This window comes from Larus michahellis, chromosome 6 (genome assembly GCF_964199755.1).
Source record: "Larus michahellis chromosome 6, bLarMic1.1, whole genome shotgun sequence".
Taxonomy (NCBI): domain Eukaryota; kingdom Metazoa; phylum Chordata; class Aves; order Charadriiformes; family Laridae; genus Larus; species Larus michahellis.
Genome location: NC_133901.1, coordinates 5,114,168 through 5,131,611, shown reverse-complemented (window position 1 = coordinate 5,131,611; position 17,444 = coordinate 5,114,168). Strand labels below are relative to the sequence as shown.

The following is a 17,444-nucleotide window of genomic DNA, read 5'->3' as shown; positions in this document are numbered from 1 at the left end:
AAGGGGCTCCAGGAGAGATGGGGAGGGACTCTGGATTAGGGAGGGGAGCCATAGGACGAGGGGGAATGGTTTTAAACTGAAAGAGGGGAGATTTGGATTATATTTTATGAAGGAATTCTTTATGTGAGGGTGGTGAGCCCCTGGTCCCGGTTGCCCAGAGAAGCTGTGGCTGCCCCATCCCTGGAGGTGTTCAAGGCCAGGCTGGACGGGGCTTGGAGCAACCTGGGCTGGTGGGAGGTGTCCCTGCCCAGGGCAGGGGGTGGCACTGGATGGTCTTTAAGGTCCCTTCCAACTCGAACCATTCTATGATTCTGTGAGTTGTGTTATACCTTGTCTGCCGTCAAGCAGATGAACCCAGGCTGAAGGAGGGAGGCAGCTCCTGGCTTGGGGGGGTGCTGCCCTCACCCGAGGGTGCAGGATGGAGGGACTGACGATCACCGACCCTCCCCGCGCGCCTCCAGCCTCCCAGGCTGGGCTCTGCCGGCTTCCCCGCCAGTCCCGTGGCGCCGCTTTTTCCTGCTGCTGTTTGGGTGGCTGGTGCAGCCTGCGAAATCCATTTAGCTGCTGTGCATCTGCCAGCGCTCTGCTTGAGAGAGACGTTAGTGCATTAAGCTGCAGATCGGAGAGATTGCAGTAATAATATTTTTACACTAAAAGATGTGTTGTCCCAAGGTGCCCCTGATGGCGGGGGACCGACGGCCACCACGCATATTTGTCTCCTGCCCTAATTACCTTCCAGCTGAGCATTTGCAGCTATATTTTGCCGGCAAAGCTCGTTATTTTGGAAAGCAGAGTGAAGCTGTGGGGCAGGGAATGACCCGAGAAGCAGGATAAATGCTTTTCATCTCTCTCCAAAATCGTAACCTATTTTTGGACCAGCCATTGAGAGGATTACCATTTTATCAGCTGAAATAACCACAAACTGCAGCTACTCACCAAATGGCTGCAGCTTTCTAGCTGGATTTTGGCCTCCCTCTGTACAGGGGTTGGTGTTTGTGACCTGGAACAGGCTGGGACCCGTGGCTCGCTGCCAGCCGGGACGATGCGGTCACTGCTGCAAGGTACAGTGAGCACGTACAGGGGTTTAATGTCGTGCTGCTCCCCATCTTCTTTAGGTTCCACATGCAGAAATATAATAGAAGAAAAGACAAAGGAGGATGCTGTTTAAAGGAGAAAGGGAAAATGGCTTTATTTTCAGCTCTTTTCCTCTGTACTTCTGTCTCCAGATGCCAGCTATACTTGAGTATCTGTGGGAGGTGGGTACCAAACTCCTTGTATCCTTTGAGAGTCCTTTCTCTTACCTTCATCCTCAAAACACCTCTGTGATGTAGACAAGAAGCTGGTGTTACAGGTTGACAGAAACAAGAAAACCGAGTTATTTGCCCCAACGTGTACGTCTTAGGCAGATCCTGCCTCAGAATCACTCCCCACTGAAGCGTGGGGCAGGTCAAGGCTGGGCAGGGAAGCACCAGCAGCTGCTGGTGTTGGAGTGCCACTGTCCTGCTGAGGGTCCCGGCTGGGCTGCCGAGTCCCCCCACCCGCCCTTTCATGTTATGTGCTGCTTTTAATGCCACAATGGAGCCAGATGACCTGCAGAAAGGAAATCTCTAGCTTTAATCACTCAATTCCTGCGATGCTGGGCTGTGTGGAAGCTCCCAGTGTAATTTTTATCAGCCGTGTGCCACTGGTTTTGCATTAAACGAGCAATTATTGCATATCCCGGCACAGGCTGCCGTGTGATGCTGAGGCTGCCCAGCCTGGAGCAGGGTCACACAACCTGGAGGGGACGGCGGTGCTGGGGTAGCCCTTGCTTGCTCGATGCCACAAGCATCCCGCCCAGAAAAGCCAGGCTTCATTTACCGCGTCCCTGTGGATTTCAGGCAGGGTCATTCAAAAATAGGTAGGGTTTGTTTGTTTTCATCTGTTCGTCCCAGTAAAGTAAAATTTTAGCAACGGGTTTGTGTGCAAACTCTGAGCTTCAGAGAAGTTGAGTTTCAGGGTGGAGGTGACCTGTTTCAGGGTGCCTTCATGTTTCGGAGGACCCTAGATCCATCCTGAAATTCAATGTTTGATCTGTCTGGAGCCACGATTGCGTACTCCACACATGTTCACCTGCAGGCCACCTAAATAAGATGTGCATTGCCATATGGGCTCCTTAACTCAGCAGCTGAGGCCACAGCACTCATGACCTGCCTTTGCCCATGCAGATACCACACTTTTGACCAGCAGTGTATATATAAATTTGCCTGTGTCTTTCAAAGAGCAGGGTTTGGCAGATGTTTCCTGATGTTTATGCTGTTTACGGGGCTGAATTCTGTCCTCAGGCTGGGACAAAGACTTTGTAAAACTGTAAAACAGCAAGTTGGGAAGCGAGGGGAGGCTTTGGCAGCTCTGCAGCCTGCGATATTCTACCGTGACTCAGAAAGGGAAATTTTCTGCCTGATGAATCTGGCAAGACGCTACGAACCATGAAAAGGGACTTGTCATTGCGGTGGTGACGAGGAAGGTGAAAGAGAGGGACTGATGCAGGAGCTGAAATATTCCTCTGGCACAAGAAGGCATGAGACATCGAAACCTCTGAATATGAGATTGCAGTCTGAGCGTCTCTCTGCAGTTAATGAGCTGACCAGGAGCACACTTTGACGGAATAAATGCATGTAATTAGAGACATCTCCTACTTTTCCTTCTGTTTTGGATGACAGTCTCTTCTCACACAATTCTCCAGCATAATTTGCATGTGCATGTTAATTAACGCCTGCTATAGCATGGAACAAAGGAGGACCCTGTGTGTCAGTCTATGCCGCAGCCCTTCCTCGGAGGCGGGAGACCTGCTGCCTGTCCTGCGCGGCTGCTCTCCCAGCGCCTGGGGCTGGGTGGGAGCATCAGACAGAGTGATCTCATTTTGCAGCCCGCGATTCCACCAGCAAGGCATTTTGGCATTTAGCGCTCAAGCAATTTTTAAAAATTATAGAAAGGTTTAGATAGGTGATGATGGAGTGATGCGGAGGAAGAGCCTTACAGGAGGATGGAGCCTTTTGGGTGCTTTGGCCCAGGGAAGCCGTGCTGGTTGCCCAGGAGCGTCCTGCAGGTCCGCACTCACAGCAAGGAGAGCAGGGAACAGGTTGACCTGCAGATACCATGGTCCTTGCCCAGAGCTTTCAAATCGTTACTGCTTGCTGTTCCTCGCTGGAAGAAGCAGCACGGGAAGAGTTGGGGGGGGAAAAAAAGAAAAGGAAAAGCCCAGCATGGTCATTAGGATGAACTGCTTGGATTTATTGATAAGCAGAACTGAGTTGCTAAGCAATGATGGGGGAAAATGATTTGGAGAGAAAGTCACGGTGTGCGGTACCCAAGGAGGGAGGGAATGCCTGTGTTAGCAGAAAGTGTGTTCAGGTACAGTAGCACAGCAAGCTGGGCACTGGGGCTGCTTCAGAGCCGAAATGCAGCATTTTGCTCTATGGATTATTACTTTTGTTACTTACTCCTTTATTGTTCATTACTTGATGGGTTCTGGAACTTTCAGGTTTTGAGCTTGCGGAGGAGCTCATCTTGAAGACGTATCCTCACTCTTCTGTCCTTAGATCTACACAAACATATTTACTCCTTGGTTAAACAGATTTTCGTTATCTTGAAAAAGCTGTCAAAGCCATTTAGCTATGAAAAATCACTAACCAGTTCAGATATCTTCAGAAGGAGGATGTATTTATGGCACTAATTAGCTCCTGTCAACATGTACCTACTCCAGTGTGCGTGTTTCTAACCATTCAATCCCAACCCTGAGAGACACTGGCCAGCATCAGGGCACTACGGACTTGGAAAGGGATGAGGTCTCTGTTACGAAGTTTATGGTTCCCCAGCTGCCCATCCTTGACATGGAAACAATCCAAGGATTTCTGTGCCCAGATCCAGCCCTCGCTACGGGCCAAGCTGCAGAGTTGTTAATCAGCAATAGCCTCATGAGTAAAATGGAAACTCTTTTTCTCCTGGCATTTATCCATGGCATCTATTTGCAGCCCCTTGTCTCTTTAGCCTGAGCAAAGATATGAGTCGTAGCTAATGACTCAGGGAGCGTTTTATGATATCATTGTGCTTGGCTTTTCTCCTCCCGCCATCCGCTGTTCGTCTGCAGCCCGTCCTTGGTGCCTTTTCCTTAGATAAACTCTGCGTGGTGCGATACCGAACGCTGACTCCCTGCAGCCTCGCTTCTCCTGCACACTGGGAAAGCAACCCTGGCCCACGCCGCCTCGTATCAAATCATCAGCAACATCGGTTTGAATGGCCACAAACAGCAGCTCCCCAAACGTGAGACCCTCTCTCCCGTCAGCAGATTTCCCAGGGAACAGAGGCGGATGTGTCCGTGTTATCTGCGGGCTGGAATCGTCTCCCCCGGACACATCTCCTGGCTTGCACAGAAATGTTTCTTGTTTAGGCAAGAGGGACGGAAAGCACTGGGAGGAGTGTCCTTGCTGATAAGGGATATGCTGAGCTAAGCAAACCTGGCGTTTCTACGGGCCAGGTCCTTCATGGAGGTGGATGAAGGCGACTCTGCCAAGCTCATGCTTAACCGGCACTGCCTGACCCCGGACAGGGGCTGATCCATAGCAGCTCATTAAAGGATGATCTGGGTGTGCGGGGAAGGATTTATCATCAGTGAAAGTTCTGTGGCCAAACATCAGGGCTTCATCTGCCAAGTGACATGTGGAGGTGGGAACGTGCCGTGAAGCCCTTCTGGGTTTGCAGTGGCTAAAGGAGAAAGAATTTGGGATGGCTGTAGAGAAATCTGGTCATGTCATGTTTTCTGCATGGGGAAGCTGGTGGGCTTGTCTGGGGGAATCTGGTTTTAGAGGGGAATTCATTGTGGTGGTAAGGAGGGGACTGTATACCCAGGGGACCTCCGTGTCCTTAGGGACCTCCAAATGGTCACCATTACTCATTAGGACCAAACCAGGAGCTGGTTGGTAGAACTTCTTAGGACCAAACGATCTCAGAAAGGGACACAGCGAGCTCCAAACCTTTCCAGCTGGGTTTTTCCATCCTGCATTGCCCCTTTTGCTTTTGCAATGACCCGCTCTTGAGCAGCACGATGAGTGAGAGCTGCAAAGCTTGGTGCTCGGCACTTCCTGCTGGAGCACGGAATTCCAGGCCTAGCTTGGTGTGGGTTTGCATTTTTTCGTTACAAAATACCAACACAGCTGAGCTGGGACTGGGCAGGGTTCCTTCTGCTGAGCTGGGACATAGAATTAGAATCATAGAATTGCTGAGGTTGGAAGGGACCTTTAAGATCATCGAGTCCAACCTTTAACCTACCCTGACAAAAGCCGCTTCTAAACCATGTCCCTAATATATATATATACACACTTACCCTGTGCTAATCAGTTAATCTCTGCTGGCTTCGCTTTCTCTGGGTGTAACAGCCTTACCAGGGCTTTGTGAGAATTAACATCTAAAAACTGCTTTGATGAGTGCCACGATTAAAGATGTTCTGCAGTTTCAAGGAGTTACAGTTGACCAGGTTGGGAATACATTGCAAGTTGCTGGCGGTTGTCGCTCAGATGCTGTATTTTCTGAAGAGCAAAGGGAGATGTATCTGTTAACCCCGCCAGTAGGATCCAGACCCCTGAGAGTGAGGGGGATGCCTTCAAGCCTGCTGCTGGGAGGGGACAATGTCAAGCCCACAGCACGATAGCAGAAGGGACGTTGCCCAAAACCACCCTCCGCCTGCTAATTATGCTTATTTTCTGCTTTCTAGAAATCTTTTCTGCTCAGAAGATCGCAGGTGACCAGAGTTGCCTGCTTTCAAGACGGTGTGACTGAGATTATACTAATGAACCCTTCATTCTCAAGCACTTTCTTCCATTTTTGGCATTTAAATTAGACTCAGACTGCAGTTGGCCACCCCAGTCTTTCCCGTGCCCTGACCCTGGGTTAGATGAGGGCCACAGTGCTGTCTTATTAAAGTTTCATGGAGACATTTCTTTTCATAAAGAACAGCTTAAGAAAATAACAGTTTGTTTAATGAACCTATTTTTACTCTGACTATCCTGTAATTTGCCCTCGGACCATCCTACAAAACGCCTGAGGACGCTCAATGGCAGTGATAAAGAAATCATAAACTCAGAGGAGCCAAGGATGTTGGCCATTTCTTCCCCAAGACCATTTGTTAGTCCATGGCATGAGCATTTGTGTGTTGGGCCGTGCTCGTGTACTTGCTGCCTTGACTAAACAGGCTTTTACCCTGCTGCTGCTGCTGCGCTTGCTGACAGACCTTCAGGTGCCAGGGTCTGATCCTGCCTGGGGTATTCCTTGCTGTGCTGGGGGTCTGGCCATCCCTGGAGCTCAAATGAGGTGTCTGGGGGCTTGGATGTGTTAATGGTGCCATTATGGACTGAGGCATCATCAAAATAAGGACCTGCTCAAGAAAAATTTTGTGGCAGTGCTGCGTTAACGGTTGGACTTGATGATCTTAGAGGTCTTTTCCAACCAAAACGATTCTCTGATTCTGTGATTACTGCGTTGAGGAGCTTCGTTTGTCAGAGCGCAGGATAAATTACAGAACAGTCTGAGCCAAAAGTTTAGACCCTGGTTCACATACAATAGGTTGAGGTACTACCTCATTTCCACTCATTACCAGCCTGGCCCCTTGGTGGTAAAATGCAATGTCAACTCAAGGGATGGTAAAATTGGGACTGAAAAGGGAAATGCCAGGACGCATGTTGTAAAATACATATGAATATTTCCCAGCTCCCATTTATTGGCAAACAAATTTCAGTTGTTTAACCTAGAGAAAGCAAGCCAGGTGTGTGCCGTTCAGTGTCTTTGAAAGCTTTCAGAATGAAATTGCAATAATTTTTCAGCCTCCAGCCGGTACCTGCCCTGACGTGGCTGCCCCTTCCCAGGAAGGGTCCCCAGCTCTGCATCCAGCCTTTGCCAACGCGGATGAGTCTCAGATGGGACCGGGGTGTCTCCAAGGTCTGTCTCTCCTCTGGTGCTCAGCAGCTTGGGAGGAGGCATTCAGGTCATGGCTGGAAAATATAACAGCACGCACCCCCACCTCCCCGATATTTTAGACTAATTGGAAGCAAGAATTGATGTTCTTATGGAGTGAACTTTCTTCTCATTTCCATCCTAAATTATTTATGGCCAGCACATTCCCAGTAGTTCTTGTGTTGTTAGCTTAATTATTTTCTTTTCCTGCTGTGACTCTTTATACACTTGTAAACAGCAATTGTATCCTCTCTCAACCCGCCCTTTTTTTTTTTCTTTTTTCAGCTAAATAAGCTAAACTTCTCCAGTCTCCTCAGAAACTTGTACTCTCTTATTTCAGGCAAGAAAATGATTAAATCCCTAAATGAAGAGCCTGATGACCTGTCCCAGATTATCTCTGCTCAGCGGGTGAAACGCCGCCGCGTGGAGCTGCTGAGCAAACCTCCGCTGGGTTGAACTTCACCATGATTCCCCCTGCCAAAGGGTAAGTGCTTGTAAAGTCAAACGGAGAAGCTTAAATAAATAAACTGCTATCTAGATGCGGGGTTATACATGTATAAACACAGAAAGGGGGTTACCCCATTTGATTATCTACAGAGCAGGTGCAGAGAGGAGCCATCTGCATCGCTGATGCCCAAGCCTGATTTTCAAAGGTTTGATGTCTTTCAGGTTGCATTTCTGCTTAAGTGTCGCTGGCGAAACTAATTTACGCTAAATTGTAGGGAACCAGAGGGATTTTTGTGGGAGCTAGTTCTACAGTGCCTTTCACAGAAGGCATTTCCATCTGAAAAGGTAAGGCTTTTCCTCCGCTCCCTCCTCAAACCCCTTTGCCAAACCTTGTCAGTTGCGTCGTGAGGTCTGCATGTTGCAAAATTTAACGTTTTCGCGTGTTTTCCTGAGGCTTAGAGCAGGGTGGTTTGTTTTGTTGGCATCAGGAGGATGGGAACCATGTCACGACACTTCATCCCGTGCTTGATTCTCCTGTTCTCTTTCCTGGATTTATCCGTATTTCATATTTGGAGCTATAAATGGACCATTTCAGAAAAAAAAATGCGACTAAAACTCAGGGAGAGCACGTATTTGGCATCCATCTCCGACGTGTTAGGTCTGTGCAAAATCTGCTGCTCTCCTTTGAGGCACCAAGACAACGTCCCCATTTTCCCTAGCAGCCGGCAAGCACCCACCGAGCACTTCGGAAATCTGATCTATTTTCTTCTGAAAATCTGACGGAGTGTTTGCAATACGTGACTGGGAATGCTTTTGAAAAAATCGGTTTAGGCAGTCTTATTTGCTTTCTGAAATCGTTTTTAAGCATCGGTTTTAGGAAAACTAACCGCAACCCTAGCAGAAAGATTAATTCATCTGTTTTCCTAAGGAAAAATAATTACTACGCATCTTTCAAAGCTCACAAGGAGTCAGCAGTAAAACCTTCCCCAGAGCTGTCATCTGCGACTGCAGATCTGGCTGGGATTCTGTAAAATCAATCATTCCTCTTCGCCGGGGCCAGCGAGCGGGAGGAGGCACCTCTGCGCTGGCATCTGGAGAGTCAAAGCTGCTGCTGAGACTTTCCCTTCGCCCAATACGTCGAGAGATGCAGCATCTGGTGGCTATGAATATGTATGAGGGAGATGGTTTTCATTTAAAATAACGCCAGTTCTTCGTTACTGGAGATGCATGATACCCGGAGGCAGGATGCCCGAAGGGGAAGGGAAGCTCAGCGCTGGTGGTGGCGGTGCCTGTCAGTGGGTGGGTGGACGGGGTGGGTTGGAAATTAAGCATTTTGCATCTGAGTGAAAGCACTGGGGAAAATTGAATCAAACAGTGGTGGCAAGGGGTGGTGGGGAAATGACCTGGAGAAAAGCTGGCAGGGAAGAACCTGGTGGGACTTTAATATCCATCAGCAGGCTGGTGTAAAATATAAGTCCTTCTGGGAGGTGAGCCCGGGCAAATGCAAAGAAGAAGAATAATAATTAAAAAAAGGGAAAAAAGCCTGTCTGGAGGGCAGTGGGTGTTTAGAAGGGAGGGGGAGGCAGAAGAGCTGGGTTGGGTGGCTGAGCATCGCGGTGCTCAGCTCACCTCCGCCTGTGGCCCTGCTCCGGGGTGGGAGGGACAACTTCTCGACGGGGACTGAATTTCTGGAGTTGCTTTTCCACTGGAAAAGGCATTTTTTCACTTTGCATTTTCACAGGAAAAAAAAATAAAATTGTTTTTATTGTTATGTGCGTTAGTTTTCCTTTAGGGTCTCCCTTTCCTCACTGTAAGCTCTCCAGATGGGGATTTATTCACCATTTTCAAAAGACTGGTATGAAGATACCACGTCAGCAGAAGTAAATATCCATAATAATGTAAATTACCATTTTTGGGGGTATTTTCCTTTTGGAAAGAGCTGAAAAAACTTAAAAACCAAAATGCAAATTTTGAATTCATTTAAAACGTTTTTTTAATTGGTTGGTTTCAAACTTCTTTTGGGGGGGAAGCGTATTGTTTCTACCAAAAACCTGTAAGCCAGGATTTTTCACCAGGCAGGTGTCGTCATGTGAATTTTATCAGCTCTCCAGACAGCAAAGTTTTGCCAAACAAAAAGGTCAGGTAAGTGACAGCGGAGATGGGAGCCACTCTTGCTCAAGGAGATCTTGTTTTTTACAGGTTTGAAGATCTTTCTGGCTTTGAAAAAGACCTCACAGGTTTCTTCTAATTCTCAGCCCACAGCTTCTTACTTGTCAAGAAGTGTTGGACGTTTGGAGCTGTTTGGCCTCTAAACCCAAAGGAAAATCAATTCACCGTCAGCCAGGAGAAAGGAGATTACAGCTCCTCTTTTAGGTACTTGTGAAATCATCATGTTACTCCTCTGTGGTTTTGTTCAAAGCCCTTGAAAAGAAATTGTTCTGTGAGCAGCTGAGCTGACAGCTTGTGGTTTGCTTGGTCCCCTGGGTCCCCTGTCCTGCCCTGCCTCCTCTTCCTCCCCACATCCCCATGGGTGTCTATGGATCTCCAGTGCTCCTGCCGTGTCCCCTGGTGCCATGGGGCCAGGCTGGGCAGGAGGTTCTCTCACCTCTCCTCATGTTCCTTCTTGTTTTCATGACCACTTTCTTGAAATCTAAGCAAATGCAACACTCTGTGAGCACTACTGCCACGCCAAATTTGGAAAAACACTGGCAAATAGGTTCAAAGCCCGTTAGAAGTGTGGTGGGAGGCAGATGGGCTGGGGCAAGGGAGTCTCCTGCCCTGCTTGGTGCACACCAGAGGACCTCTGCGTCCTTTTTTTTGCAGAGCACAGCGCAGCCATTCCCAGGCGCAGTCCTCCCACCTGCAGGACCCTGCGTGCCCCAGCGCATCCCCGTCCCCGCTCCACACAAGGGCTTGGGGCCGCCTTTGGAGCGGGTTTGTTCAATGATTAGCAGAGAGGCATGGGGGGATATTCTGTTTGTGTTGGCATCCGCTGTTTTGTGGGGGGAAAGAAGAAAAAAGGTTTAATTGTGCGTGCGGTGGATGGAGGTGATAAGTGCTGACTTCAAAGGCTGCTCTGGCTCTGGTGGTGTTGAGTTACTCCTGCATGGTCCACTTCATCGTACAGCTGTTTAATTACAACTGTATGATGATGTTGGAAGCATGCCCATCGGATTCGCTGGGCTCTCCGGATAACAACCCCAGCAGCTCTTTAACACGGTGACTGCGAGGGGCATGGGTCAAAACCACAGACCTTGTTCTCCTGGGAGTCTTGGGTTGTTTGGAAGCAAAACATAGCTGGCACCTGACCATGGAGCCAGACTGTGCCCCAACTTTGGGCGGAGCAGGTAGATGTATAGCCACCTACGTTTAATGGCTTACAACCGTCTCTGAGTAGACCTTGGAGTAACAGACCTGTTCATCATTTGCTTGAAAAGCAGACTTAACCATAATGAGTGATTTCTTGGCAGGAGTATCCAGTATTGCCAAGGCCGTGAAGACCAAACTCTTCTAGTAGCAAGAAGGCTTTAAAGTCACGGATCCTATTCATCCATCCCACCCCTACTGCCCGTGCCCGTTGTTGGTGGATCTTTGTGGTCCCTGTACCTCCAAAACCTTGCTCGGGTGTTGCAGTGATGGAGCACAGCCCACATGGGGGCACACACACCCCACCTGAGGCAGCGGCCCCACATCTTTGACAACGTCCAGGCTGCATGTGCCTGTCCTCATGCAGTCTTGTGTCTTACTGCCCCTTGGGTGGACCTGCAGGAACTTGAGCATGTCCCAAAGACCGATGCTGCTCATTGCATCTAAAGCTGTTGAGCATCCCGAAGGAGGGTGCTGGGATGTTGGTAAACCACAGCCACAAGTCGCTTTCCCCAATGCTTTTCCTTCTGCCTCCCCACTCCTGCCTCTGCGAGCAGCAGAGCCTGTGGCACCGTCTCCTTCGTGACTCAACGCCGCTGCAGATTCTCTCTCCACATCTCCACTTAGGGTCTGCGAATGGAAACAAAAAAGCCTCTGAACGAAATGGTAAGTAATTTCTAATGATCCTTTCCAGGACGTTTTAAAAAATGAAAAACGCCTCTGCTGTATCTCTAGTTAACCAAGGTCCTTTGGAGCCAGGAGACTATTGAATATTTTAAGAGCAACGTTATTTTGCAGCAGCTCATAGCTAATGAATTCCCAATTCATATTTCACAGTAGGTGAAGAAGAAAAGAAAAATCCATTTTCAGCACAGCTGTAATGTATTTTCCAGTCGCTTGTGGAACAGATTGTGCTCAGACCTGTGGCTTTAACCACTGACACAACTGAGAGGGGGATGGAGGTGGTGGAGGCTGTGCTCTAGATGCCCTCCTTCCTCCGGCACAGTGTGGTGTGTCCAGGCTGCTGCAAGTTTTGTTTGTCTTGTGGGTTTTTATAGCTCATTTGAGTCCAAAGCATTTGAGTGCTCACTGCAGTTCAGGTGCTCCACCATAGGTGTTGGGTGGTTGTTGATGTGCTGGAGGCGTCTCTGGTGGGCTCCTGGCTCGTGGTCAGCCAAGGAGGGTGCTCCTGCTCTAGGATTATCCTTTCGCTGGGGATATTGTGGTGCAAAGCTGCCCTTGCCGGTGGCGCACGTGGCTGCCATGGATTAGGCTGGCTGAGCCTTGGATGTGGACACTGCAGGCAGAAGGAGATGAGCTGGAGCTGGCACCGGCGCAGAAGTCGGGCATGGCAGGTCAGCTCCTGGCTGCACAGCCTGTCCCAGAGCAATATGTCCAAGTAGATGCCACACAGATTGAGCTATTTTGTCCTATGAGTCCTTTTTTGAGAAAGGTTTTTGATCAGAATGGCTATTAAGGAATAATTCCACCTGCGGGCAAGGCCTCGCGCCCAGGCAGAGGGGTTTTCCTGAACTCAGTGGGCTCAGACACGTGTGCCAGAGCTGGGCATTGAGAGCTGCCTCCTCCAGACCAACATGAGTGTTCCAACGTGAGTATTCTAACGCAAGTATTCCCACCGCCGGGGCTGGGGCCAGGCTGCACACAGGGAACCACAGGAGAGTTCCCTTCTGGCACCGGGCACGGTTTGCTGCTGGCAAAGAAGGTGTTCACCTCTGCCCCATGGATTGGCGTTGGGCTTCCTGGCTGGAAGAAGAGCTAAGACATGCTAAGAGGTAAGACACTAAGAAGTGCAGACATGTGGGTACTCCTTTCACAGCATAAAAAACCCCCAGCTAGAGTTTGACTACTTCAGGACCAGGGTCCATCATCCACTCTGTGCTCTAATTGTATTAAAATTGTGCATCTCAGAGGCTGCCAGAGGCTCCATTTTCATATTACTTTGCTGGGCGCTCTCCCTGTTTCTCCCAGTTGTGCTTTTGCTAAGTGCCTGCAAAACAAATTACAGCAAATATTCCCTCATCAGGGCAATGCTTCTTAATTCACGGTGCATTTTTATTTGTACACGTTAATGCATCCACCTAAATTGTGCTAGCGGAGACCTTGAAGGGAGTCACAGAGGTACAACAGTCACTAGGAATTCTCATCTGCTGGGCGATCAACCATCTTCCATTCGTCCTGGTCCCTCGGATTCAGGATCAAAGGAGAGAGGCACAACCATCTCTTTCAGTGGTTGAGCACATAGGTTAGAGAAACGGATTTAATACAGCCTGGGTCTAGCAATGAAACCTGTGTGTGACTGTCCATGGGGTCCTGCTATATCCAGGGGGATAAGTGGGTATCACATAGACCTCTCCATGCCACTCTTTACCTTCCTGTGATGGGACCCCACCAGGCTTGGGAAGTTCATTCAGGGAAAGGGTTAGCCGGCATAAGTTCGTCACGACGTTTTAAATATCCCTACTATAAACAAAAGCTGTTGTTTAACTGCTTCCCAGCACAAAGTCAAGGGGGGGTTTCTTGGTGCACCTTCCATGACTCCAGGCAGTTGGAAGCTCCAGGCATGGAGCTGGACATGATGGTGTTTCCTGGACGCGGCTCCTCCTGGAGCTGGCACAGAGTGGCACATGGGCAAGGGGTCTCTGCTGGTGAGGTGGCAAACAGAGCTGGTGTGTCCTGATTGCAGCTGTGAGGCTTTTTCAAGGTATTTAATTAGTCTGCCAAACATGACAACAAAACTCCCGTGCCTTATTCTGGGTGTTTGAGGCTAGTGCACTGTCGGGATGCAGCTGGCCTGGGACCAGCCTCTACGGATCACAGTTCTTCCCATGCCTCCTCTTCATCTTGAGGAGCCACCTTGGGAAGACTCCCGTGTCTGCTGGGTGCTTAAAACCTTAGGAAAAATATTAATTTCCAATCAGTGAGATAAACTGTCCAGGGAAACAGATATGGGAGGAAACTTCCCCGACTTATGTAAACACTTAACCAAAATTGAGGAGTTTCCAAGGAATGTTTTGATTTTGCTTAATCAACCAATAGTCTGTCAACAATTCCTTCCAGCTCTTGGTTCTGGAGATCCATCGTTTGCTCCTGGGCTGTGCTAACATGCTTCTTCCCACAAATGTGGTACTTTGGGGCAGCACCTTCTGCAGATGAGTTGGAGCATCCCGTCAGCTTGTTCTCGGTAAGCATTTTGCTCAGATCTAGACTACATCACTCGGGATGTAGCGCCACCATATCTCACCTCTTCCATGTGATTCTGGTTTGTAAAGGCTTGGCATAAAGTAATTGTGCTTCCGTCTGTGTCAGTCTGGGTTGTCACAGTTAATAGACCAACATCCCGTGATGCGGATGTCAATTTGCATCCTCGCTCTGCTTCTCGCTTGCCTATTGTTTTCATTCAGTTGTTATTTTTGCGTCTGCAGTGATTCCAAGTGGGATCTCATTAATAGTAGGGTCTTGAAGCATTTTAGCGTCGATATCTGCAGCTGCAGGTGAACACGCCGTGGGAAACACGAGCATCTTTCTGTGCTCATCGGCAAGACATTGTCAGAGCCGTGCGCTTTGCCACCGACACTTAGGAACTGAAAAAGGAGAGAAATTTTCATGTACGTTGATCAAGCCCTGTTTTTTTTAGTACTGATGACAGCAGTGGCCCAATCCACCAGTGACCTGAGAATAACCAATTTAATTGTAATTACACCTGACCAGTGCAGGGAGCTCCCTGGTGCACGCGTTGTTGTTATGAATTTTATTTTTATTGCTGGCCGAACCTCTGCTCTTTGTGGTTTCGTTTTGCTGGGCTGATTTTGGATCGTTCCCGCACATTTCAAGCCCACCTTGTGCTTTTGTAGATTTGATGGCAGAAGGTGAGAGCAATTGCGCTCCGCTGGACCCAGGTGTCGTGGTCAGTGTCTCATCCCCATCAGTGTCCCAGTGTGAACCGAGATGACATTTTGCTGCGGTGGAGTAGCAACACGAGCGAGGACAAAGAGTCCTGGATCTCAGCCGCTGGTGGGGACAAGCCGGACCATCGGACCACGGAGGCTGCTTGCCCATCCAGGCTGGAGCTGGGTGATTTGGGTCATCTCCTGCCTGCAGTGGGGTGCCCTGGGCAGGACACGGCTGCGGCTATTCAGAACAAAATGTGATCTTCCCCCTTGATCTTTCCCCTGTGCAGCAGAGATGGCGTTCGCCGCTGTGTTTTACACTGTGGAAGCGAGCTCTCCTGTTATCGCACCCTGACATGAGCGATGGATCAGATACACCCCAGGAAAAGGTTTATGAAAAACGAGTGCAGCATCGCTCAACCTCTGCTCCCAGGTTCAGATAAACGCTCCTGCAGCGAATTTCAAATAGAAAGATAAACCACGGAGCTGAACCAAATATTGGGGTAAATAATGAATTAACAGTCCTTGTTGCCTCGTCTGGATTGCCCGCTGTAACTCTCCAAGTGCGTTGCTTTGATGTTATTCGCTCAAGCGTTTCAGCAACGAACTCTCGCTCCACGGGTTGTTTGCGACCGGTTTGCCATTAGCTTGCTCGGTTCGCAGGCCAGGCCAATGGGCAAACTGGGGGGGACCTTAAACGCACCCCATATTCACTCGTCCCTCCGTCAGGCCCATCCTAGTCTGAGATCAGCACTTGAACTGCAAAAACTCTCATATCTTCCCTCTTTCCCCAGGGCAGGATGATGGTTCCGGCTGTACCTGCCCTGGAGGACTCAGTTTTTGAGCTTGTATCCATAAGTTCCATTTGCAAAAATATCCTGGGGGGGGGGGGGGGCTGGCACACGAATGCCGTTTGTTTTAAAGGGAATTAGGCGTCCCAGCTGCTCCTGGGGCTCAGCAAAACTCAGTATAACACACATAAATATTCTTATAATCATGACCCTTTCTACTTTGCCACGTACAACACAAGAGACCCAAAGGAATTAGGCAAGCAGCAGCAGTAACGTCTCCACTCCCAGGGCAGCCCTGCTAATGGCATCGCTTTGTTAAGGAGCTTCAGAGAAGCCCCTCCCAAAATGTGCTGGAGAAAAAACTGGGTGGTTTTTTTGGCCCGTTTCTGGTTTCATGGGCTTTACTGATTTTTTTTTTTTTTTGATCACCGGGCTGATGTTAGAAACAGGCTCCTGCTAAAGGTGAGCGGAGAAGTTGCAGCTTTGTATCGCAAACTCTGCAGTTTCGCTCTCCCAACAGATAACTCTGCACCTGCAAAAACATCGGTCGCTTTGTGCTGCTTTATTGTGCTTGGGGGAGAGGAAAAGAGCCCTCCTGGGCTTTCCAGGGTGGGTTTGAAGGTCAGAAGTCAGTGAGAAAACGCAGATTTCCTCTGCCTGCTAACCTCCAAGTGCATACGGCTCGTCCCGGAGCCAAGGTGTGGTGCTCAGGATTGCCACCAAATACGCAATTGTACTTCTCTGGCTGCGGTGTGTAATTACGGAGATCCCCTGACGGTGTTTGGAGCCGTGCAGTGTCCCGGCGCTCATTGCAAGCTCGAACGCGGTGTTGCGCTGTCTGCACCCTGATGCCGTCACCCCTGTCCTCTGAGAGGCAATTTCCCTGGGGATTATACATGTATATACACTGTGTATATAGTATTTACATATACACTATATATATAGTATTTACATATAATCTACATCTATATATATTTTATTTATATATTATCTATATATTTTATTTATACATTATCTATATTTTTTTATATCGTATACGTTACTACTATAAATAATAGCTATTGTATTTAATAATTATCTATAAAATATATATGGTTTTGATATAGCTGTGCCATGGTGATGTGGGCTGTGCCCAGCTGTGGGCTCTGCACTTGAGCTCGGGTTGGTCCCGTGCAAATATTAATTAAGGTTTTTTTTCCTCCAAAGAGCCAAGTGGGCTGCAGCAGAGGCCGGGGGGGGGGGTGTGTGGGAACTGGGCAAACAGCCCCGTTTTGGGCCTGAATTGGGGCACTCTTTTTAATGCCCTCGTAATGGATGGATGTGCTTTTGCCTATGGAGGAGGAGCAGAGGGACGCAGCGGGAGCCGGCAGCGCTCGGGCAGATAACGCTCCTCCCTGGTCATCCCTCCTGCCCCAGGAGAGCAGTGCGGAGCTCGGCTTCAGAACGCGCCTGCTTTATTGGGCTCCATCTTCCGCTGGGTTCACAGATGTACTGCTTTTGTGTAACTGCAAGCCTGGCCATAACTGGTGTTTGGAGAAAAAAAAAAAAAGAACAACTTTATGGTGGGAAAGGAATCCAGCAGGGGTTATTGAACACACCAGATACCGGCTCTGGAAAGTCCCTGACCACGAGCTGCTGCAATCTGGTGGGTATGGCTGATGTTGCCTCCTGTTCCTGAGCCCTGCTGAAGGGAAAGCATCGGCGTCCAGGACCTTTGGTCAGCCCCACTACAGCTTTTCCCATGCATTTAGCTTAAAACTTCAGCCCTTGGCATCACACGGTTTCCTGAGACTTTCATTTTAAAAGCAAATTAATTTCCAGCTCGCCTGCCAAGATGAGTTGGGAAATATTGCTCCTTAAACTGCAGAAGACCAAAAAAATTATTCATTATTCAACCTCATGATTTTTAAGCCAATACCGCAAATTTTGGTGCCCACCTATGTTTCTC

The 17,444-nt window shown here is 49.0% G+C and overlaps 1 long non-coding RNA gene across 4 annotated transcripts in view; it reads left to right on the top strand.

Moving 5' to 3' along the window:
- The window catches only part of LOC141745133 (uncharacterized), a 33,723-nt gene extending 17,126 nt beyond the window's left edge, over positions 1 to 16,597 (top strand). The window contains exons 1-4 of one of the 4 annotated variants that reach the window (XR_012587687.1): positions 6,055 to 6,969; positions 7,325 to 9,804; positions 10,902 to 13,999; positions 14,304 to 16,597. This is a non-coding gene — a long non-coding RNA (uncharacterized LOC141745133). Of the gene's footprint in view, positions 1 to 6,054; positions 9,805 to 10,901; positions 14,000 to 14,303 lie in introns of those variants that run through there. The other 3 variants (XR_012587686.1, XR_012587688.1, XR_012587685.1) reach the window with 3 other exon arrangements.
- The last annotated feature ends 847 nt before the right edge of the window (positions 16,598 to 17,444 follow it).